The 26,085-nt window shown below is 43.0% G+C and overlaps 1 protein-coding gene and 1 pseudogene across 1 annotated transcript in view; one reads left to right on the top strand and one right to left on the bottom strand.

Moving 5' to 3' along the window:
* The window catches only part of CACNA1C (calcium voltage-gated channel subunit alpha1 C), a 657,609-nt gene that overhangs the window by 554,458 nt on the left and 77,066 nt on the right, over positions 1 to 26,085 (bottom strand). The window lies entirely within an intron of this gene.
* On the top strand, positions 6,653 to 6,850 carry LOC126023357 (uncharacterized; annotated as a pseudogene).

Here is a 26,085-nt window from a genome sequence, read left to right as displayed (position 1 = left end):
TCCAGAGAAGTGGATTCTCTTAATCCAACAAATTCATGACACTGAAACTGTAGTTAGAAAAATAATAGACTGAAAAACGTCACACACACACACAGCACTCCGAACTGGCAACCCTCCATCCCAAACTTTTCACTGGCCCATTCAGACTTGAGGGAGAAGTGCCCCTTCCTCTACTGTCTCACTGTTCCCATCTGTTCATTGGACACTAGGATGCTAGAAGGATTCTAGGGTTCCCAGGAAGGAAGTAGTTCAAAGCATCTGAGGTGGTGTTCTTTCTAGAACCTGGCAGGTATGGTCTCCAACTTCCCTCTCACTGCCAGATCATCTTGAGTCTCAGAACTGCCTTTCTAAGCATGTATCATCCCTCTCTCACTCTTTGGCCAGGCTTGGCAGCACATGGCTACAGTGGGATGGAGGATTCCGTAGTTGTTTGTTTTTTAAGTAAAGCCTGTCACTGGGAGAAGATGACTAAGCCTCCCTTTGTCATGAAGAACTAATGATTTTTAAACAAAAGACCTAAAGGAAAAAAATATCCTCTGGGAAGGCCTATTGAATTCTCAGGAAATATGACTGGTTAGAAAAGCAGCCTCAGGAGAATCATTGGGGGAGGGAATTGTCTTACTTATTCCTGAATTTTTTCTTGTCTGCTTTTGGAGACCACATCTGACAGAGCTCTGGGATTCTCCTAGCTCTGTACATAGGAATCACACGTGGTGATATTTAGGGGATCATATTCAATGCCAGGAATCCAATTGGGCTTGGCCACATGCAAGGCAAGTGCCTAAAGCCCTGTAATCTCTCACTGGTTTGTCATTCCTGAACTGAAAAGTTCTGACAACACTTTGAAGCAGAGAACATAGAGGGGACAAGGGAAAAGGAAGGTCTGAAAGCATAGACCTTTCAGATGGCTGATGGGAAGGTTGGGGCTGAAGCAACAGCAGTAGGACATTTGCCTTGCACATGGCTGACCCAGGACAGACCCAGGTTTGATCTCCAGAAGATCATATGGTCCCCCACACCTGCTAGAAGCAATTTCTGAGCTCAGAGCCAGGAGTAACCCCTGAGCACTGCCAGGTGTGGCCCAAACAACAAAAACAAAAGCAAAAAAAAAAAAAGAATTGGGGAGCTTGGGAATTTTTTAGCTTTTCCAAAATGTTTAATATATCCAACTATCTCATTTTTTATTCAAGCCTAGGGTCCTTGAATGAAACCAGATCCTACTCATTGTTTCTCAGGAAGGAGAGCTGGAAGGGAAAATGATAGGAGCCACTTGACCAGAGAGTTGCACATCCTATACCAACCAACAGAGGAAGCAGAACTAGTTTTGAGTCTTTGTTCTCCCTGTGAACATGGTTCCTAGTTATTTCCCATTAGCAGGGATATATTCAACTCTCTCTCTCTTTCTCTCACCTTAATCAAAAGAGGTCTCAGTGACCAATTTAATATGGTTCCACTTCTTCAAGGTTTCCTGGGTCTGTGTGGTCCCTCCAATTCAGCAGAAAGTAGAATGGTAAGGTCTGAGGGTATTGGGGAGTTCTTGCTTAATAGGATTTAATTATAGCTTGGGAAGATGAAAAAACTCTGGAGGTGAATTCTGGTGTTGGCTGCACACTCCTGTGAAAGCCCAGAGGCCATTGAAGCATCTTAAAATGCTTCAAATGGTCACTTTTCTGTAGGTAAATTTTTATAACAATAAAGAAAGGTACCTCCATCCTAAAATGAGTAACGATTTCAGTAGACTGATTCTATAAAATAAATATTACCTGTCAATAAAATAAAAAATATTACTGTTTTCTCAGCCAGCTCCGATAGGTTGTTTTAGGACAAGTTGACTTGGGTATACTCTAAAGGAAAATCAGCAGCTTCACTGACTCACTGGACTCTGACATTTATTATTAAAGCTGGATTAGAAATGATAGTGTCCTAAGTCTTCACTCTATTTTATAACATGCTGACCAGATGACCCAAACATTTTGCTGTTGTTTTTTAACTTCTAGAGCCTTCATCTATATCCCAAATGGGATGGGGGTCAGGAGGGGCACACCCACAGTACTCAGAGCTTTTACACCTGGCTTTGTGATTAAAGATCCCTCCTGGTTGTGTTGGGGAACCATCTACAGTGACAGGAATCGAGCCAGTCTGTCACACACAAGACAAGCATCTTGTGCTGACTCCAGCCCCTTTCTCCCAACTTCAACATGTATGCTTCCACATGCTGAAGCCAGAAATGGATGACAACCCAAGAAAGAGAGCTGGAAGACATCCAGTACCAGACAACATGACCATTCTTCCTCTTAGACACCAGCTCTCTACTTGGTGGGAACCAGGAAGGGAAGGAAGAGAAACAAGTCTTTAACTTTTTGATGAGGTGTTCTTCAATTTGGCCATCTTAACCAAACACTAGCAATTGCTCTATTTATAACCAAAGTCCTCAGTTAGTTATAAGAAGTTATCATTTGAGCTGTTGTTGATAAAGTAAGAGGTAAAAGTAAGAAGCTTCCATATGAAGGGTCACTTATCAACTATAACACAGCAAAGTCCAGGTTGGTTCAGGTTCGAAAGCTCCCCTCCAGTTGCTTGGGGCACAGGTTCTAAAGCACTGTTCTACCACCATGAGGGGTTTCCTATCGTGGGCATAATCTGAAATGGCTCCTATGTGAGCAGAAAGAAAGGGAAAAAAGCAGATACTTCTTTCCTTTTAAAGTAAAACCCGGAAACACACATATCACTTAGACTGACATCCCATTAGCTAGAACTAAATCACACAATTTCATTAAGCATAAGAAGGCTGGGAAGTGTAGTTAATTATTCTGGAGTCATATACATACTGAAAATTTTATCACTCTAAAAGTTAGGTGGAATAAATTGTTTCTATTATTAGTGGAGTCTGTGCCATCTTTTGAATGAGCACCTCTCTCAACATGTTCTTACCATTAGGTGCGGACCAAAATGTGATAAATTTCATTGCTGTGCCCTTAGAAAACTGTAAGCTGTAGTTCTAAACACAGATTCATCAAGGCACTAGAAACATAAAGGTTAGTAATCTGGGTGCTAGAGATAGTGCACGTGTTAAGGTTCTTGTTTTGTACATGGTCAATCCTGGTTTGGTTCTGGGAACCATATATGGTCCCCAGGGCACCTCCAGGAGTGATTCCTCAGCACAATGCTAGGAGCAAGCCAGAAAAACCACTATTCAACTCACCTCCCCTCCCACCACCACCACCAATCTCTTCTCAGAGAGTTAAGGTACATGGTTTGCATACAACTAACTGTGATTTAACCCCCAGTATATCATGGGCCCCAAGTGTCATCCTCTGAGGCCCTGAAGGCTTCCAAGAACCACTGGGGTAGCCCTGGGTAAACCCTGTCATTTAAGGTCAGAGTAGCACATTATACTTGGGCCCTTTCACTGATAATTGGTTATTGGCCAAGTTGGCCAAGAAACACTCACTGTAAAGGGTCCCTTAGGCCTAAATACTATTTGAGAGGCTCAAGCTAAAAAACAAAATATCTGCTCATATAGGCTAACTTACAAGTCATCATTGACTGTCATGCCCCTCCCAGGCAGAGATAGTCCTATAGCATCACATACTCAGAAATAACATGCAGTAGTGACCTGGGCTCTGCCTAATTTGTGGCTGCTCTACTCAGACATCAGAACCAATTTCTGGCTTCTTGAGGACAGAAGACAAGTTTAATGTGGTGACATCCCTACTTTTCTGTAGTACTCTCATCATGATAGAAGCTGAGGCAAAGTATAAATCTCCCTTCCTCACCAATACAAAGCCATTTCTGCAAACCTGACTCTGTGCCCAGCTTCATATCTCCTTCTCTGAGAAGAGCTTGCTCTCTGTCTGGAACATACTGAGCTTTCTGGCCAGATCCCTTGGCTTGAATACTGAAAGGATAAGATAGAAACAGGGTTCAAAGCCAGTTAGTCTTCTATGCAGAGTTGCTCCTGAAAAGGAAAAGTCTATTTTTGGTTCTACTACTCCAATATGAATGTGTTAAGAGTGGTGATCTCAGGGTGAGGAAGATGACTCTGAGGCTTAGACTGCATGCTTCTCATGCAGTAGACCCAGATAGACCCAGATCCAATGGTCCCCGGCATCACGTGATCCTCCATGCACTACTGAGGAGTAAGTAATGAGAAATCACTAGGAATAGGCCCCCAAACACTGATGGATGTAGCACTACCATAGAAAAATATTATGAGCTCAGTTTTTAATCCATTAAAATGGTTCCTCAAAAACCTGTAAACATAATCCTAAATTTTACTTTCTAACTACACTAGTCAGTCAACATGGACAAACAAGCAAACTTGCCACAGTAAAAATGTCTTCAATTTTCCCTATATCTGAGCAAAATCTTCCTAAGCCAAGATTTCTTTAAAATGTTAGAGAAATAATCAGATAATAGTCAAGCTTTCTTTTAGCTACAATGATATATTGATTCCTACAACATTAGAGTCTTATGTCCAGTGGACAAATCCTACTACTTGTAGATTCTGTCACAAACAATGCTTATGAGCCCAGTGAAACTCAATGACATCTGACCAGCAGTGGGTTCAGTAAGAAGAATCAACTGACACAAAGAAAAACTCACAGGACACAAAGATATCCCAAATCTTAGATTTATCACTATATTTATCACCATATTTATCACTATATTTCCTATGTTATCTGCCCAAGAGAAAAAAAATGAGGAAGAAAAGAAAAAGAAAGTGAGAGAAGGAGACAGAAAGGAAAAAATGGAAGGAAAATGAAGGAAGAAAAGAAGGAAGGAAGAAAGGAAGGAAGGAAGGAAGGAAGGAAGGAAGGAAGGAAGGAAGGAAGGAAGGAAGGAAGGAAGGAAGGAAGGAAGGAAGGAAGGAAGGAAGGAAGGAAGGAAGGAAGGAAGGAAGGAAGGAAGGAAGGAGCCAGAGAGGTCATATAGTGAGTAGGGAAATTACCTTGAACATGGTTGACTCGGGTAGATTCCTCATACCCTATATGGTCCCCTGAGTACTTCCAGAATTGATCCCTGAATACAAAGCCAGAGTGGGCCCTGGGTGCAAAGCCAGGAGTAATCCTTGAGCACCAATGGGTAAGGAAATGAAAGAAATAAAAAAAAAAAAAGGAAAGAAGGAGATGAAAGGAAATGGGAGGGGTGGGGCAGGGCGGGGAAGGAAAAGAGGAGAGGGGAGGAAAAGAGATGGGAGGGAAGGAGAGAAAAATTGGGCCACGAAGATAATACAAGAGAAAAGTGCTTGCATAGCAAGAGGCTGAACAGGGGTTAATTTCTTATGATTGGTCTTCTGAACACTACCAAGAATAATCTTTAAGCACTGAGATAGGTATAAATCTTGAGTACTGTTGGGTGTGCCTGTCCTTTCCTCTCCCCGGAACAATAAAAGCACCTAGATACTACAAGGTTTTGGTACTCAGCGTTATTAGAACAAAAGCCAAAGAAGTTCTATTATTCTTTCAGAAGCAGAAGAAAACTAAAAATTCAAACTTATGGGTTCATTTTTTACGGTGCCATTGTCTTAAAAGAGGAATGCAAATAAGTATTAATTGCATTCCACACACATCTTTCACCAAATGCCCTTTCTGTCAGCACTCACAGAGGGTCTGAAATACAGCAATCTGTTTTCTAGCTCCTGATAGAGGAGAGCATATTCCAGGTGAATGGGACTCCTCTTCCTCTGCAGCAGGCAATTCTTATCTTGGGAGCCTGTTCTGTTCTCCATACCCAGTGGGAGACAGAGTGAGACTAGAAGACTGCATGCTTTTGAATTCTGTTGATCAGTCAGTGAAGGACACACACCAACTTCCAAGCACTGGGCCAGCAAACCCTGCAACTTCATAAGGGTCAGTTGATCCATCTCCTTCTATTTATTTATTTTGCCTTTGTTTTTGTTTTTTAGACCACACCCGGTGATTCTTAAGGGTTACTCATGGCTATGCGCTCAGAAATCGTTCCTGGCTTGGGGGACTGTATGGGTGCTGGGGATCAAATCCGAGGTCCATCCTGAGTTCCCAAGACTCAGCCACATGCAATGCCCTACGTCTGCACTATAGTTCTGGCTCCGATCCATCTCTTTGATGGATCCCAACACCTACTATTTCTGGAGGAGTTAGGGAAACCTCATCACCAGTTGACAAACCTAGATACATGTCATTGCTTTCCGCACTCTGCTTGGTCTCTACTCACAGAGCTCCTTAACTTCTATCTGTTATCTAGTTCCCCAAATCACTGATAGGGCCAACATTCCCCTTTAGCTAGTGTCCTAGGTTCAGGCTTCCAACTTCTTCAGCAACCTAGCTTTGTGGTCCAGTAAGAACAAGACCTGTCCATACCCACTGAATTGCTCCCTCTCATTTGGGTGTTGGCTCTACGATGTCATGTTCATCATCTTCCATAAATCCTTCCTATTCTTCATTTTAGGTCACTATCTCTTATTCAAGAGCATTTTTGATCCAAGAGTCTTTCTGGTATGGTAATTAATAAATAAATACATAAAATAAGATACTGTTTAAAGCAAGAAGATAGTAATGTGCTCTTTAAAAGTAGGAGAATTGTGCTCGCTTCGGCAGCACATATACTAAAATTGGAACGATACAGAGAAGGTTAGCATGGCCCCTGCGCAAGGATGACACGCAAATTCATGAAGCGTTCCATATTTTTATCTTACTAGAGAAGTTTCTCTGATCGTGTAGAGCACCCGAACCCACGAGGAGGAGTCAGAGCGTCCTCTCCTGAGCGTGAAGCCGGCTCTAGGTGTCGCTTCTGCGGCTGCCTTTTGCCATTGATGATCGTTCTTCCCTTCCTTTTGAAGGATAGAGGGAGAGGATGCAGTCTGAGTGGTTTTTAAAAAAATTAAAGAAAAAAAAAAGTAGAAGAATTGATATAGTTGAGATTTTCCTAGATGTCATCAATAGAGAAAATTCTGTCATCCAAATATTAAATGGGGCCTGGATTTATTTTTTAGTGAATCCAAGAGAAGGAACTATGATGTTTCCCATAATAAGCCAGGTTTCTTGCTCTTTCTTTTGGCGTTCAGCCTAGAATGGCTGCACACTCAGCTTGCTTCTTCACACTGGCCTGGCAGGAGTCTGAACACGTGCTCTCATCTGAGCTTTTCCAAAGAGTCACTTGCACAAAGCCCAGGATCCCAAAAAGAGTCCAAGTTGCCCTTTTTTCCTCAACCTTGGACACTTCATTGCCCTTAGTGAGTTCTCAGATATAGCAGACTCATCAGTTTCCAAGTTAATTCTACATAAGTCCAAAGGTTGTCATGCAAGATTTCTTTTGCTGCTCAGCCGACCCTACAAGACTACATCTTTCTAGAGACAATTTGGTCCCCAGCTGATCCTCATGAAGCTCAAAACTGAGGGGAGATCTCCACTGGACAGACCTAAAAATAGATTCTACATTAGTCCGACAGAATTCGAGGCCTGAGCTCCATGGACACCTGCTAGTCCATCTGTATGATGGCTTCCAGTCGTGCACACACCATGAATACCTGCTAGCCCATCTGTATGATGGCTTTCTATAATGCACAGACCACAGAACCACAAACCCAAGGGCAGAATTCTCACCTGCTCATTTCTGTGCCCTCAGACACAGTCCTTCTCCACTTTCCAGGTTTCTTTAACACTATCTGGGATAGACTGGGTTTTAAACTTGAAACTAAAAGTGCATGCTCTTATGAGCCCACAAAACTTACTTCAAATTCTACAATGGCTAGATCATCTGAACTAGCTCACCTTTACTCTAAACCAGCCTTCTTGTTTGCAAACTAGAGCTAAAAAGAAAAGAAAAGAAAAGAAAAAAGCATTCTCTTTGAAGAAAGATTATCCTTTCAATGTTATAAGATTGAATCTCTAGCACATGACAATCACCCAGGAAGTTTAATGGTAGCAACTGTTCTTAGGAAGGTTAAAGGTGATTGGCAGCAACATGAAAGACATGATCCAGAACCCCGAACTGTAGTGTATTTCTCCAAATCAGAAACCCTGGCCTAGCCAATAGAAAGAGTTGGATTACATGCACAAATGTAAAATTCAGAGGTCAACATATGGTATCTCTGAGCAGTGATGGGAAGTCAGATTCATAGGCCTCTTTCCTTACCTAAAAGTGGGATCAGTATCTTCATGGCAGGTCTTTCCCACACAATATTTTACTGTGAAAGGCAGAGCTAACATTTCCAAGGAGAACTGTCAGGCAGGAGGGAATGGATTTCACAAGAGATTTATCAGAGATTCCTGTGGTTGTGTGGATGATTGGTTTGCTGCACAGGAAATGTTGAGGCTTTTCCTTCTCCTGGTTCTCTACTTGAAAGTCCCATCAGAGATTTCTTTATGATTTTATAATGCTAATTCCTTCAATGCAGTCAGTAACATTTGACAGGTTTTATAGAAGTGCATGTGTGTATATGTATGCATGTGAACACACAAACAGTAAAAAATAAAAAAGGGCCTCAAAGTTGCATAAATTCAGTCCAGCTGACAAAATCTTCCTAACTGTTACCAGATATAGTGATGGCTCTTGGTTTCCAGAGAGACCCCTGCACAACTTTTCGTGTGATCCAAAATCATGCGTCAATTTTGCCCACTGGATTTGTTATTTGATTGTTTGATTTCCCCCTTTTGAGATCTGTTTTATAAGCAATACTGGTAGAAGAGTATCGCTGTATAGATGTCATGTTTGTACCAAGTTTGTCGGCCCCCAGATGCACCAATAATATCTTGTGGCATTGCTTCTCTTTTGCATAGGCACATTAAAATGGGAAAATAATACATATGCAAACAAGTTCTTATCTAATAGAGATGGGAACACAAATTTGGTAATGTAATTAGGCCTTTTACCCTAAACATTGGCATAATGATTTGGTTCAGGCCTCAGAAGAATGGGCATCACCCACACACACCTAAACATGGATACCATCTATGAAAACAATCACAATTGTCTATAACATTACCAGGATCCAAGCCTCTACCAGGGAAGACCTATCACTGCTTTGGCATTGACTTACTCCAAAGAGTGCTCCCAACACCCAGACGACTCAGCAACAGTCTGCATGCAGGGCAGATCGCTCCGTATTTAATGGTATGCTGAAACTAGAGGATGCTCCACATCAGCCTGACATCGATGAAAGAAATGCACAGACTCCAGAGTCTTTAAATATAAGAATCTGATACCAACAGCAGCTAAAGTGTGAAAAAGTTTCACCGGGACCTTGAGAATGACTGGAGTTGGATGAACTGGTATGCCTGGAACCCAGAGTCTGTCTTATGCCAATAAACTTCTAGGGTGAGGCCTTTTTGTAATCAGGTCAAGGAGTTTTTCTCCATTTTCCAATTTTTCTGGACTTATGCAAACAACAGCCATTGCCACTATCATACCTTTACTATATTTTTTTACTCTTATCCTTTAAGGAAAAAAAATACAACTTACTGAACTGAAAAACAAATAACTGTAGTAGAATGCCTATCTGGAATACAGGCAGGGGATGGGAAGGGGAAGGGAGTAATGTTATACTGGTGAAGGGGGATGTTCTGGTTATGACTGTAACCCAAATATGATCATGCTACTTAAATAAAAAAATATATAAAAAAGAACTCGGAGGCTCAAGGACTTGGGAGTAAGGTTTTCAAACGATTCACCTGGAAAAAACCCGCTGCCTACTTACCTACCAGAACAAAGGCAGTAGAAAGGAGAGAGAATGCATTTAGAGAAATAACTACAGTAACAACTCTCATGACAACGTTAATGAGTGAGAGAAGTAGAATGCCTGTCTCGAATACAGGCAGAGGGTGGGGGAGGAGGGAGTTGGGGATCATTGGTAGCGAGAAGGTTGCACTGGTGAAGGAGTGTTCTTTTTTTTATAATTAAAACCCAACTACAAACATGTTTGTAATCATGATGCTTAAAGATTTTATTTAAAAAAATAAATAAAAATAGATATATAAAAAAGGAAAGTAAAGAGAAGCCTTTTACTTCATAATGTACATTTGCTATCCTTCCGATCTGAACCAAGCATTTTCATAATTTTCTTTCATATTTTATTCCTTAAAAAACACACTGGACACGTGTTTTTATGAGATGCATGTTCTCCACGTCTCTTTTGGTTGTCCCTCTTCCTCCAGCTAATCCCGAGCTTCATTTGACCTTATCTCTCTTCACAATCTCACCTTCCTGTCATTAAAAATGAGTTTATAAAAATGACCTCACAAATGTCAAAAAGAGGCAAGTTCCTTAGAAAATATTTCCAAGAAAATAACTTGAATGAAGTCTCTAGCCCCAGAAAGTGTCTGCTTTGCCCATCGGTGGCCTTTTACTCCCCGAGGTCCCCTGAGGAAGCTGTCAATAATCTTCCATCTCATGAATGTCAGACAGAACAGGCAATCTGGAAGGAAGCCATTGGGCTAACAGATTCCATCTCCCCTTTCCACCTCTGCCATGGAACACAGATTGCAACTTTCCTTTTCTTGGAGTGGCCCGTTTTTTTTTTTTTTTTTTTCATTATTATTATTTTTGTCTCTGGGAGCCACATTTGGCTGTACTCAGGGATTACTCCTGGCTCTGCACTCAGGGAAACTACTGGCAGTGCTAGGGGAAGACCATATAAGGTGCCAGGGATCAAACCCAGGTTGGCCATGTGCAAAGAAAATGCTCTACCTACTGCACTATTGCTCTAACGCCCCAGGCCCATTCCTTTAAATATAATCTAACTTTCTCAATTTCTGGGAAGCTTCTAAAACACAAGAAAACTTTAACATTTGGACAAATGTATTATTTTTTTCCATGAAATAAACTTCTTTGGATAATTGGAGGTTTTGAAGTCTGCTGGGAAGGACTTGTCTGTCCTTCCTCTAATTGGCCCCATCTTGGTGAACTCCAGGTGCCCTTTTCTCACTGCCCTCCAGCACAAATAGCCTTTTTCGGGTCGCACTTACCCTTAGATATTTTCCTTAAAGGAAAAGTCACAGACAAAACCATACAAATGACTACACACACATGCTTCTGTAGAAAGGGGAGGAAATGGTCCAGAGAGATGCTTGGGTTGGGATTCATACTGCTCTCTTTCCCAGGCAAATGAACAAAAGATACGGAGACCAGAGAACAACCTCTTCTAAAGAAATAGGAAAAGGGTATCTAAATGCTATCAAGTCGCCTGAAACACAGAACACCTCACCAGGTGGCTCTATGTTCTGCCCCCTCTTAGGTGAAGGCCCAGCTCTGCAACCACCTTTCCCAAAGACATTAAACCTAAACGTTTCCAGCCCTCTTGGAAATCCCCTTATCTGCTCCCAGTAAGGATGTAAGTCTTGGTTTTTATTTCTGCAAGCATTCAGCCAAACTCTATGTCCCTGACCACGTGCTGGTTCCTGATAAAGAGTGATTTCACTAATGATGAGAGTCAGAAGATGATTCATATGCTGATTCCTATCAGTCCCCAAAACAACCTGCCCTGACTCCAACTAGAATTTCCTAACAAGAAAAGTCCAGAGAGTTTATCCAGCTCTCTCTCCCTTCTTAAAACAGGATTCTCTTCATTGATTCTCTTAATTTGAATGTCGGCTGGTCTTTCCTTGCCCAGAAAGAACATACAGCCCGGAAAGAAGGCTGAGTGGGAACAACGGTGCCTTCTCACTTTTTGCCACCCCCATCGTATGAAATTAGTAGGCAGTCAATAATAAACTAACAATACTTCCATTTGAATAATAAGTCAATTTCCAAGGAGCTTTTAGAAGCATTATCTCTAATGAGATAATGTTTCTGCAAAAGCCCTGTCTGTGAGTTGTACCCTTATAATTAGCACTAAGTGGTGTATGGAAACTGAGGGAGGCTCAGAAAGGTTAAGTAACTTGCCCAAGGGTAGACAGTGAGTTTAGTATCTGGTCCCAGGACTGCATTTTCTTTTCTGCTGCTGGGCCTGATGGACGATCAGGACATTCCAAGCCAGGAAGTCAAAAGCCAGGAAAACTGACTTTCCACTGAACCTCACAGTCGGCCATATTTGACTTGTATAGAAACCGATTAATCTAGAACCTCTATTCCAGTGTTTTCTATCATTGAATGCCCCTAAAGTATAGAAGACACAATAAGTGGCTGTTGAGTGAATACAAGACTAAGAAAGACATGAACAGGCAAACTAATAAAGTACAATGAGAAGTTCTTGTTATGAAACAGGTATACAAAAATCAATTTCCAGTCTGAGGAACCTACAATGTGTGAAGCTCTGATTTTCAGTTGCAGGATTGCAAAGGTCTGCTATAAAACGGCTCTCCTGGAGGCAATGGCCCACCAGAATATAAAAGAGCAAGCATGAAAGTTTTATTATTTAGCTCTGAATGGCCAAACCCAAGAATTTTACATTGGAAGCAAGAAAAAAAAATGTTTTGTGAGCAGAAAGCCCTCCTAATTCAAAAACTATAAAATAACTAGAACAACTTTTTCTTTTTACAAAACTAAACAAGCTTTGCAAGACATGGCTTAGTTACTGGGAGCAAAAACATGACTTTGACAACCCAGAATTTCAAATCAGCCTGATGGGTAAGAAGTGACAGCAGGCAGCACTTAGGGGCTCAGCATCTTCCTGGCGGTTAAAACATCCTCTAAACCAGAAACTTTCCTTGCATATTAATTGAGTTTCATCTTGAACAATCTTACCTCTAATGTGCCAGAGTTCAAAATTCTGCTCATGGGGCTAGAGCAATAGCACAGCGGTAATACGTTTGCCATGCATGCTGATGACCCACGATGGACCCAGGTTAAATCCTCAACATCCCATATGGTCCCCTGAGCCTGCTAGAGCCGATTTCTGAGAGCAGAGCCGGAAGTAATCCCTGAGCACTGCCAGGTGTGACCCCCCAAAAATAAATAAATATATTCTGCTCAATTCTTTTCTTTTGGGAGATGTTTTTGTTCCCTCTGGAATATTCACTTTGTATCTACGACAAGTATGCCCTTATTTGATATAATCATAGATTGTAGCATATGAAAAAGTTTCCATAAGATGATTCTTGGAATTGTATATAAAAGTGTCTCCTTAGGATTGTTCTGTGACTTTTGCCCCACCTAACCCTTCCAGGTGGGGCGCTGTGGAGTTGGGAATAAATAGCTGGAGGGACAGGAGTTAGGGGTCCTTCTGTGAAAAGCTGCTGGCTGCAGGAGGATTCTTTGGCTCTCCTTGCCCGATCTTTTAAACCCTATCGTTCTGGTCTGTGTGGATTATTATTTGCTGCGGATAAATATTTCCAAGGTCTTCCCCCGAAAGGGGACAAGGGGATGGGAAGTAATTTCTCATTCTGGGGACTGTTCTTGGATTCACAAATATCCAGCCAAGATAACAGCGAAGATATCTTGCAATAGATTACTCTTCCATGGAAACTCATATTTCCTCCTCATCCTCTATCCCTTTGCTTCATACGTCTCAGGTTTTATGATTCAGTTGCTACCTTATCAGACTAAAAAGGAATTCCACAATCTACCCCAAAATATGTTTTCATCTTTAACATTTAAAATAAATTTCATTGTTATGATCAGCTTTTCTTTCGTACAATAAAGCAATCTTTAGTTCAGGAGGTTTTTTTCAGTGCAATAAGGTATCAACTTAAAATGAAGTCATAGTCAAGCATAAAAAATAGTTTATAGATGAATTATAATTAAATAATCAGGCGTCTAATTAGATGTTAGAGGCCTGTTTCTTAGGATAGAGTCCCTTGGGAAAGCAACTATAGATGAGTCTTAATCATTGCTGTGTCTAGCACAAAGTAGGTGCTTCCTACATATTTGTCAATGAATGAATGTAACTCATCCCAAGAATGCTCCCATAATAAACTTGGGAGAATTCCATGTAATTATGTCAAAATGGTACCTTCACCATGGAATTTTCTTACCAAGGGTCCCTCCACTTCTGCTATTCTCTATAACCTTCTAGGCATCACCAAGTTCATCTTCCCATCCCTCCAGTCCACTCTAATCATTTTTCTTTTAGACTACTACTAATAACATCTGAATATCCAAATCACACAATTGGTCCTAACCTCTCCATATGTCTTAGGTCTACTGACCATGGATAATTTATCTTCAGATGGATTAACTAACCAATTTACCATAGTTACTTTCTTTAAACATTACCAGTTTCATTAAGCAGAGATTATAGTCAAATGTTTTTATGCAACATTAAAGAAAACTAAGCATAATGGACAGAAAAAAAGCACATGGACAGAGGGCACTACTGGATAAAGGATGGCAGAGGTAGGGGAAAGTAAGCCAGAGACAGGCTTAAGACAAGCAGAGCCACCACCATAACTCAACAAAAGCCATGAAAATCTTATACTAACAGTCTTCTCAACAAAATCCTCTTAAGTTCATCTCAAATACACAGTTTGAGAGGGAACATGAAGGGATGTCAAGTGTTAGGTTGTATTAATTTTTATTTCTTTTTGTTTTCTTCACAAATTCCTAAAAAGTAATTTTTACATATGTTTTAAACTTTGGTTTCCTCCCTTGAAATGTAACTTTGGTACTATCACTGGCTTATTCCACTGGGGTTCAAGGGAGGAATTCATGAGCAATCATGTGGAGAAAGATTTTAAAGATCTTCTCCAGGAGTTTGAACTCCTTGTTCTTAGAGTCATCAGTGATTGCCCGAGCAGTGAATTGATGTTTTTAGCCTGTCTGCTTCTCTGTCACAGGGCTAATAGTGAAGTGAGGTAGGTAAGGCAGAGCCCAGGCAGTAGAAGTGACAGAAACTTCTAAGTGACAAGAATCCTTGCCAAGGGAACATGGTAAGGAGCCCAGTTTGATAAGAGTAGGTCAGTAAAACCCAACACCTAGAGGGTGTCTCCTACCTATCTCCTATCCACTTGGCACTGCTTCTAAAATAAAGGAATGGAGAGTCCCAAATACCTAGATGGGTTTCTAGTTCATGTTCTTCTTGTGTGCACTGCATGACCATGCTTCCATGAAGCTGATTTTGGTACATCGGCTGCCACCAAAGGAAAGTGCCACCCTAGAGAATATGGCTCCCCTCATGCTTCTGCCAGATGGAAGCAGACCAAGTGCACAGCAGACACAAAACTCAAGACAATCCAGAAGTTCACACTGCTGACTCCATAGTCCTTTTCACTCTGCTCATGTCAGTAAGAAGGAAAAGAACAAAGAGCTACCAAGGCGAGACATGCTGGCCAAGCAGCCTGCTGAGTGGACCAATCTTCCAACACTTCTTCAGCCTTCCCTGGATGGAGCAGTTTGCACTGAGCTCTCGTGACATGGCCAAGTGGAATCATCCACTCGTGGGGATGCTGAGAAGTTGCCAGGTATCGAAAGCTGGGTCATGGAGACTACAGCTCATGAGAGAGAGGAGAGAGAGAGTGAGAGAGAGAGAGAAAGAGAGAGAGAAAGAAGGGGGGACCCTGATACATGCTGCCATCATAAAACAGACTTCTCAAGGTCAGGGAACAATCCATTTCTGCAAATTTTATAGTTGCAGCACTTTGTATCACAGTAAGTATTCAACCAACATTTCTTCTTCTTCCTGTCTACGAACCCAGAAATTGATTCTGGGAGTGAACAGATCTTTCTTCTGGGAGCTCTGGGAGATTACAGCCCTAATTGTCCATCTACCAGAACTCTTTCTGGAATAACTGAGGGACAGGCATTTTCCACCATCTCCCACAACAATGACAAATGACTGCAGAAGCAGGCAGTGAAGGAGGACACCACTTTAAAGGGTATGGAATATGCCGACTGAGTCATCTCATGTCTGCCTCTAGAGTTATTCCCCCTGTTTGGGCTGAACCTTGGCAAAAATAAGTCAGCCCCGAGGTCTCTGCCAAACCCACTTTACATAGCCCTGAGTGCCAGCACCGAGTAGTGAGGCCAACTTAGACCTTCCCTGGTCACCATGACCCACCACTAGGGCTGTCCAAGGCATCCTCCACCCACTCACAAAAGCAAGAGGGAGCCAAGGAGGTGTCCAGACTGGACTTGTTGCAATCTGGAAGGCTGCCTTGCCCTGGGACCTTCCATTCTGACTACATTTCTTTTTTCTTTTCTTTCTTTTTTAATTCTTTAGTTAAATCACCATGAGATACACACTTATAATATCTGACTATATATATTTTTCATTCTTCACAGGCCAAGAAAGAAAGGAGACAAGAAATAAAGAGGAGGAATGGGTCTTGCCCTGAAGACTAAGCTAATTTGCAAGTCCTCCCCAGGGAAAGGTCCTCCTCTGCCAAAGTAGGAGGCAACTTGGCCATAGAAGGACACCAGAAACTGCCCTGCCAGCACCTGAGTACCCCTTTACTCTAAGCACCAGCTTTCTATGACCAGTCAGGCAGCATGCCAATTCTGGACATGATCCTGTCATGTCATGAGTAGGGTTACTTCAAGGAAATGCTGTGTCATTTTGTCCCTTCAAATGGCGCTTTTAAGCCCTTATCTCTGATCCCTGTCAATGTGACCCCAAGGTTAAGAGATTACGGTGGGGTAACTCTTTTGGGGGTAAGCCCAAATCCAATGACTGGAGAGCCTCTGAGAAGATTAATAAAGACACAGACACCCAGAGAGTCAGTCATGGGAAGCAGTAGTCATGATGTGGCTATTAGCCGAGGGATGCAGGGCACATGCTGCCGGTCATCCCCCAAAATGAAGAGAGACAAACAGTATCTCTCACAGAGCACTCAGCAGTTGACCTAGGCTTTGGACTTCTAGCTTCCAGAACTGGAACGGGAAAAATGGTCTGTCATGTGTGGCATTTTGTTATAGCCATTCTCCCAAGTACACGGAGAGAGGGATGCATGGAGAAAGAGGGCTTAAATGTGATCAGATAACAGATATGGAGAAAGTTATAAAAATATAGAGAAGCAGAGAAGGCATCCAGCAAGAAAGTTTGGCCTTGAGGGTGAATGCTAGTCAGCACAAGCTAAGAATACACAAAGTTCTCCAGGGTTGGGGAGGACCTCAGAGAATTAACATCTAGCTTTAGACCTAAAGGATCAGTTACATTTAGCCAGACCAGCGCAGGCATGAAGATCCAGGTGCCTCTGGGTATCCACAAAATGAAGGTGAAGGAATATATTTAATACCTGTTACTGAGTCACAAATGACCACAAAAGTCACAACTTGAAAACAAACCTGAGTTTGCCCATCAGACTTGATATCAAAAAGCTCAGCATGGAAAAACTTCTTCTATGCTCAGGCATCTCAAAAAGTGAAGGAATTAGTCTAACCCTTACCTCTGAGTTCATCCTCTTCTTCCAAGTTCATCCTCATGATGGACAGAATTTGTCCTTTGCTGGTTGTTCACCAGGGAGGGGTGCACTGCACTCGATTCTTAAGAGCCACATGTCAGTCCTAGCTCTGACCTTTACCACCCCAACTTCAAAATCAGCAGCAATACTGTCTCAAATATCAAATCTCTCGGAGATTTGAATCCTATTGAATTGGTGAGACATCTGGTCCCCAAAGCATTACCAGGTACAGCCTTGAGCCCCCATTGAGTTTCTACAGAACAATGACTCACCATCAACACTGTTGTGTTAGGGTTAAACTAGACCCATGAAGCACATGGCATGGGCAACCCAACCAGGGGATCCTATGTGCAAGGGGATGGGTCGCTTTGAGGCCTTCACACAAACCCCAGATTTCAATTTTCCTTCCCCCTCGCTAAGCTTGCCCAGCAGCCCGGCAGGATGCTCAGCAGCAAGTCATTATGGTCAAACCACTCATCATCCATCTTGGAAAGGTCAGAAACTAAATATGGAACTTGGCTTTTAGTTCTCTTGCATATCTAAGTTATCTTGAGAGAAGGCTGAGGGAAAAGGTTCACAGAGAAATATGCCAGGAAAGTCAGCAACCAGGAGTAAATATATCAGGGAAGGAATATATCTGTCTTGTTTTAACTAACAACAGTAATAATAGTCATCAGGATAACAGCTCCATTTACATCGCGCTCTGAATACCCTGTAGCATTTATATATATAACCTCTCATCTGAACTCTGCCATGTATCGGAGAGGTAGAAGTTATTATTATATTTCCTTCACAGCTCAGAAATCTCAAGTCTCAAGAAAAGTGACAAGGCCAGGTCAATATTCAGAGGCTACATAGAGCTGGGATCTAAATCTTCAAATCCCAGCTGTCTCGGGACCCATCAGACTTCTCTAGAGCTATTCTGTGGTTCTGTGATGAGTCCACACCTCCAGCTGAGCCTCCAGAGCTCAGGCATATGATCTGAGATGGACTCCAGGAAGGGTCTGTCTATGCTCCTAGCTGGGAGGTGGGCAGGTCACTCACAGCTGACTCTCCTGGCCCTGTCACTGACTCAGGGCCCAAGAGGGTGACAAGTCTAAATGTGTGCCTAAGCAGGTCCAGGAATTGCTTCCAATAGTTCAGACCCCAAGAAGGCTCTTTTGGGCTTTAAACTTGAATCAGGGGGGCCAGAGTGATAGCACACTGGTAGGGTATTTGCCCTGCATGCTGATAATCCAAGAAGGATCCAGATTGGACCCCCGGCATCCCACATGGTCCCTTGAGCCTGCCAGGAGTGATATCTGAGCACAGAGCCAGGAGTAACCCTGAGCACTACCAGGTGTGGCCCCAAAACAAAAACAAAATAATAAACTTGATAGGCTGATTCTGAGTGCCCCAACTTAACCAGAAGTTCTCCTCTATTTAAATAAACCAGAAGGCCTCATTGATTGTGGTTTTGAGTTACCATAGAAGCTACCATAAGATCCTTGGCAGAATAAGAGTGTTAAAGCCAAGTCTCCACCTGAATTCAGCAAAGGAAAAGATTCCCCCTTCATTCCTCTCTTATGCCACTTAAAAAGTCTCAAAGTCAGGGGCCAGAGCATTAGCACAGTAGCACAGTGGTAAGGTGTTTGCCTTGCATGCAGCCAACACAGGACAGACCATGGTTTGAAATCTGGCATCCCATATGGTTGCCCCAGAGCCTGCCAGGAGCGACTTCTGAGCATAGAGCCAGGAGTAACCCTTAAGCGCCACTGGGTGGGTGTGACCCCAAAAAACAACAACCCAAAAAAAATTCTCAAAGTCATACCCTAAGACATTCAGAAACACAAGGGGTGCTGGTTTCTACCTTGAATCTTTGTCCCATCCTTGGTATCCTTGGCAAAAAAGCCCAATATATGCTGCTGCCTATTGGCCACTTGATAATTAAAAGATCATATACTTTTATTGTGATTGTTTGGATTCTGTTTTGCATGTGTTGGGTGCCACACTGACAGTGCTCAGGGATCATTCCTGGCAGTGCTCAGGGAACCAAGTATACATGGTACTGGATTCAAACCTACATTGGCCACATGCAAGGCAAATGTCTTACCTGCTAGAGTATCTCTCCACCCCCTAAAAGGTGATATTCTAAGCAAAACTCCAGCTCAAAGAAGACACCTTAGGGAGGCCACCGGGAGTAGCAGATAGGGGCCAGGGGCCAGCCTTAGGAACCACTCCCTCCCCAGCCAAATTTGGAATCCCAGATCTGCCATTGTATTTCTCTTGGCTTCCTTTCCTTATCTTAAAAAATGGGATGATAATACTAATCCAAGGGCTCTCATGAGGTTGTCAAGCGGACTGAAAATGGACACAACCATATACTCAGAGCAGCGCCAGAAAGGTAGGTTGAGGCGACACAAATGTGGAAAACACTCTTGCCAATATTCTTAGATAATTAGCACTATGACTTCAACTACTCCTTTAAACCAAAACCAGAAAGAAAACAGGAGTAGGGGGGTTATGGGAAAGGCCTTGGAAAAGCCAAAATCAATTTTATCAAATCCATAAATTAAAGTTAATGCACTTTATTTGTAGGTGAGCCTCCTCAATCAAAATCTATTTGCTCTTCCTTGGCAAATAACTGTAATGGATTTGGTTATCTAGTTTCCAAGCCCACAGAGAGAGGGAACAGCAAATTAAAAGGGTTGATACTGGAGCAGGTACTGGTGGGGGAGGCGGAGAAAGCCGAACTCACAGTCCCTCATGGCTCAGTGTTTTGGGACTATTTGGAAGTTCCTTCGTGCTCCCAATGGTTCCACAGTATTACAATAGGTTCAATAATTGAAATTTCAAATGCTATGCAATCCCCATAAAAAATGATGAAAAAGGTTCCAAATGTTTCTTTAAAGGATCCAGGGATTTGGACTTTATAGTCCAGAAAGACTTTCTTCAAATATTACTTCTATTAATAGGAGCACAGTGCATGAAAGAAATTGTATTCCCTAGAGAGTGAATTTGTATGGACTGTTCCCTGGTTCCCCACCAAAATGAGCACAGATGAACTTCAGCAGCGCAAGAGGTGCCCCCATACTTAAGCTTCAAAGCAGCATCTCCTGCCACTCTGTCTATTAGCATAGGCCGAGCAGACAAAGCCTTCTTCTCTGAAATATTTAGTGAGCAAACACCGAGTCCAGCAACTGCAGCAGGAACTCAAGGTTTCTTATGAAGAGACTAAGCACAGCACTCTCGGGGAGCTTGACACCCCACTTGAAACATCAGCTCCCTTTGTTGCCACCCAGTGACTCTGTCACTCCCCTCTGTTGCCTCAACATGCATCATGCCCCAGCCCAGACTGCCTGTGTTTCCATCTCTTCCCTTACCAGTATTGGTCTTGGCAAGTTTTCTTCCCCCGCTGAAACGTCAGGCGCAAACTATGAGATTCTATGATGCCTGGGCCACAGTGCGGCCCTTTCCTCAGGCTGCCTGTGAGAGCCAGAGTTGATAAGTTGCACACATCCTGCTTGGTCAGGTATCCCTGAGTCTCCCTACCTCCTACCCAACAGAAAAGGAGACAGCTGTTGACAATGAGTAAGAGAAGCTTCCTGCATCTATCCCACTGCTGTCTTACACTGTCTTCACTTTGCAGCTCTCCGTCTTAGGGCATATGAGTTTGGTTGTCAGAGCTCCAGTGTCTCACTTGTCTAATGGGACAATAACAGGATCCACCTCATTGGACTATTGGGGATAGCAGAGTGCACGAAGATATGCACAGGAAATACTATGTGTCTGTGCAACAAACTCACAAGCAGCACCAGGTATTACTGTGTGAAAGGCTCTAAAGTCAATTATATTGAATTGTAGGAACAGCAGCATTCACCAAATTTATTTTGAAATAAAAAGATCAAATTGGACGGGAATTATTTTTCTCTTAGATTATTACAATAAGCATCGAAGAGACAGTATAGCAAGAAAGGCACTTGCCTTGTATAGTTGTGTGCAACCAGGTATGGTCCAAACACACACACACACACACACACACACACACAAACACATTGTTAATGCCAGGTCAGAGATGTAGTTAGAAACTTTCTTTTGCATATGTGAGGCCTTGATATCCATATCCTTAGCACTGTCAGAAAAAAAAAAATAAAAAGAACAGAAGGAAGGCAAGCTGGGAAGGAGGGAGGGAGGGAAGAAAAATGGGAAGGAAGGAAGGAAGGAAGGAAGGAAGGAAGGAAGGAAGGAAGGAAGGAAGGAAGGAAGGAAGGAAGGGAGGGAAGAAGGGAGGGAGGAAGAGGGAAGAAGGGAGGGAGGGAGGGAGGGAGGGAGGGAGGGAGGGAGGGAGGGAGGGAGGGAGGGAGGGAGGGAGGGAGGGAGGGAGGGAGGGAGGAGGTGGACGGAGAGAGAGGGGAAGAGACAAGAAAGGGAGAAGATGGCCACCAATATCTCTGTAACTAATATCTGTTGATACTGCCATGAGTGTTTCATCTTGGAGACTTCTGCTCCCTTTTCATTTGAGGCTCACAGCACACCGTCACATTCCAGAGAAGAGAGCAAAGAGTAAACACAATGGTTGCATGGTGCCTGAGATCAAATTAAATCTCAGCCAATTTCTCTAAGATGTTATTTCCTCTTCAGAACAAAGGAGACACAATCTAGGCAGTTCACTCAACTATTCTTGCATGCAATGAATATTTACCAAGAGTCTAGTCTATGCCAGTTTTCTGCTTGGACACTGGGGATAGACAGATATATTTTTTTATCTTCATGAAAACAAGTACATATAATGTCATTTCATTGTCCAACACATACTTACTTATATGATATGCAACAGAACACATAGTATAACTTACTGTCATGGAAATCAGAAACCATGACCATAGCAGTAGCACCTGGAGGACAACATGTAGAGCAAACTGAGAACAAGTTGTGAGTCTTCCCAGATGCCGGAGGAACATCACAGGGAGGTAAGCTACATATAACGTGGGTCTTTTCTAGGTGAACCCCTAAACCTGTGGCTCCAGAATGACTAGTAAAACATACTCAGGCCTGGTCTCCTACAGAGCAGTTTATTGGAAACTCAGCAGAGTTCCCTACTCAGTGCATTTTATCAGATTCACTCATCCAAACACAGACCGACCCTCACCTTCCCCGGGACTGCTCCTTCTCACCAAAGCATAATCATCACTGCCTGACATGAGAGTCACATAGCCAGTTACGTGAGACTATCTGCTGGTGTATTTTATAACCCCACAGTTTCTGCCAAGTTTACACAGCTGGTACATTAGTATGACCCATGCGAGAGAGCGATAATAAACCTTGTTTGGTTTTGATCATTACAGTTGATGCATAAAAGTCCCAGAAAGACTTCTCACTCTTAGGTAAACCTGGTGATGAAATAAATCACAGCTTGATGCAGAAAGATGAGACACCCCAAAACTATCCTGTCGATTCACATATTGAATGGAAGCTTGGACACAGATCCACATGCCTGGTCCAAGCTGGAGGTGCAGACCTCAGACTCATCTAAAAATATGCATGATTTCTAAATGCAGGCTCCCATAAGATTTTCTTCAACATCACCTGAGAATGGGGAACCCCAGTTTTACAGAACTGCAGGCATATCCCACTTACTGAGCTGTGGCTGGAAGAGACACAAGGTTTTCCAGGCCCCAAACATCTATGAGTGAAAGATTGTGCCCTAACAGAAGTCCCCCCAATCCCAGGCCAGGATTTTTGGATTACTTTAGTGGCTTTAAATATATATCCTTGCTTCCTCCCACCTGCTTCCATGTGTTCAGAATATGAAGGAGACATGTAGAGATACATGCCAATTTTGCCAGGTTTGATCACCACTGTAAGTTTTTTCTGGTTCTTCCTCTCACACTTCCAGGCCAACATGCTAATGATTCAGACTAAATACCACAGACTAGGCCTCTGGGCTGGATCTCTAAAGGACAAAAAACAAGGGCCTGTGCCAAGCACCATATAACTTAACTCATTCTATTCTCTCAGCCAGTCAAAGAGCCTTATTTCTCCTTGTTCCAATTTCACAGTAATAAACAGTTCATTGACATCCCAACCAGCTCAGACCCCTCTGACAAGGTCACTCCTGTTGGGCTCTCTCCTCTCGAGAACCTCTACCCCAGGCCCAGTAGAAAAGGCTAACCCCAAAGGTTCCTTTTCTGGTTCCTTCCTGTCTCCCCTGTACTACCATTCAAAACCTACCTCTTCCTCTGAAAAGCTACAGCATTTTCTTTCCAGGAGGTCAAATGGTAAATATATTCTGTTAAAATGTCAACTCAGTCCAAGTCTTTGTGGACCTCAGGCTTTGCAAAAAAAAAAAAAAAAACTGGAGTTTCACAGATACGAGTTCTCTGCTTGCAGGGACTGCTTTGCAAATGGGAGACAATGGACTTACTGAGACACAGTACTTGAGAGAACAGGTTTACAGCAGCTATATTATACATGATGGACTGCATTGTAGGTAGCATTGCCCGTAACAAGACCATGAATAATAAGGCCAAAAAAAAAAAAAATGCCATGTCGTGGGCCAGCTCAGGTTTCATTATGCCTTAGCAGCATGTGGAAAAGGTAACCAAGATGATGAATGTGAGCGCAGAAATGTGTGTTAGATGGAGCAGAAAACAAACAGACTTTTATTTAAATAATGAGAGAAAGATCTACAAAGAAATCTATCCTGGAATACTTTTCATCTCTGGCAAAGCAAGGAAAATGCAAGCAAACAAATGGAGTTTCCATTAAGCAGGTTAGAGGCAGGGAAAGGCGGGGAGCTGAGGAAGCTCAAAAATCTGAGAGATTAGCCACAAGCAGGAACAGGCGAGGAGAGAACTAGCCAGCACGTGTGCTATATTAGAGACTCGTCTGATTTGGGGACGGTGTGTGCCATCGTCACACAGATTTCTCTGGAACTTTCATCGAGTGGAGAAACTTCTAGCAGCTGACACCTCACTTCCTGTTCTATGGATTTGCGGGGAGACATGGCAAGGCTGGAGAGAGCAAAGAGGCATCCCTGCCTGTGATGGGGGCAGGCACAGTGACTGCTGGGATAATTGCTTCAGGGTACCATAAATTAAAAACGCACCCCCAAACCCACTGAGGTGCTCCAGTCTATCCTAAATGAAGCTCCGGGGATTCCTTCCCATCAGCTCTCCCTAGTACTCTTGGAAGTGATGGGCTGGCTTTCTTTGATCTGCCATTATCTTCCTGGCTCTTTCTCTGACCAGGTCTCTGGAATTTTTATTTTGGGGATGTGGAAGAAGAGTTGAGAAAGTAATTTGGGAATTGCCAAACTCCATTTGGGGCCTACGTAAATGATTTAGGAGACCACCTTCTGACCTGCAAGAAGAATGTTTTAGTCACCCTAAAAAGCCTTCAAGAGGCCACAAACTCAAATATCCTCTACTAAATTAAATTCCAAGCTCAATTTTCCAGAATCAGGCCAATGAGCTTGTTGGGGGCCTTGAGTTACTAAAAGACATGACAGAACTACCAAGCAATTCTCTTAATTTTTTAATTCTCTGCTGCCCAAACTTCTAAAACTCTACTCTCTGATTTCACCTCCAAGCCTTCCTCACCTCCTTTGTGGCTCTTTCCCCACCTACTCCACACACCTTGTGTTCTCCAGGTCCAAGCCTTGTGCTCACTGCTCACTCCATCCTGCCACAGGTTCTGTGGACCATGCCCATGGTTTCTTCTTCCATCCTCCCTAGGACCCAGATTCTCTCCTCAGAATAGATCTTATCGTGGCCATACAGGCCAACCATGTCCATCTGCAACTTCCACAGGCACCTCACAAGTCCCTGACTCTACCACTCATTCACCTCTCCTTCTCTGTGAGGTCACTGGATGACCCATATCAGCACCCCAGTCACAAGTCCAGGACTGCTTTCCTGTCCCCACAGTCATTATCTGGCCTTTGAGAACTTCCTTTTCTCTTAGCACACACAGTTGGGCCTCCATGAGTCCCATCTTCCTCATGCACCAGGTCACCAGTCTCTTGTGTTTTCAGACCTAGCACTCTCCAGCTTGGGAAAGATCCATTCCATTGCCTGCAGCTCAGTTCAGCATAGGCAATGCCAGGAAGGTCCCTGACTCAGAAAAGCTCCATCTCTAGAGACTGCTCAAATGAGCAGAATGGTAGGCGGAAGACATTCCACTTGACTGCACAAGAGCAGGTAAGGCAGTACTACTCCTGGCCAGGCAAAGGGCAAAGGCAAGAAGTAGTGTGTATATAGAGTTTTTCTGCTTTTCTTTGGGGTCAGGCTGTGTGATCGGAGGAATGATGAGTTCTCTGAGAATCTGGTCTAAGGCGCTTTACAGTTCTTGTTGGCTTTCCTCTTGCCCAAATCTTTGTCAGGAGACTCCTCTCCCATCTTCCTTGCTAGGGTCCTGAGGTAACCAAAAGACTGACGATTCAGAATTAAAAAGTGGTGAATGAGGCCAAGCCTTGACCCCCAAGTATGCTCGATCCAAAATTTTCTCTCACCAAGAGGATAGGTGTTCCAGAGAAGCACTTTTCACTCACATCTCTAGGCCATGCCCCCAGAACTGTAATCTGAACCAGAACTACCCAAGAACTAAAACCTTTAAGTTCTAGGGATGGTAGAGACAAGGGTATCTCTGTACCAGTCTATCTCTGTACCAGTCCATGGGTCTCTCTAAAGTAGGAAATTCTAGTGTGGGCCTTCTGGAGAGAAATAGAGCCCCAGACCTAGAAAAAAAGAACTCAGGAGAGAGCCAGGCAAAAGTTCCTATAAATATAGGAAAAGTAACTAGAAGAAAAAGGGTAAGACAGAAACTTTTTCATTAATATTCCCCAAAGCCATGG

This window comes from Suncus etruscus, chromosome 11, assembly GCF_024139225.1.
Source record: "Suncus etruscus isolate mSunEtr1 chromosome 11, mSunEtr1.pri.cur, whole genome shotgun sequence".
Lineage (NCBI taxonomy): Eukaryota > Metazoa > Chordata > Mammalia > Eulipotyphla > Soricidae > Suncus > Suncus etruscus.
Note: the sequence above shows the minus strand (reverse complement) of the source record. Positions and strands in the feature narration are given on the sequence as shown.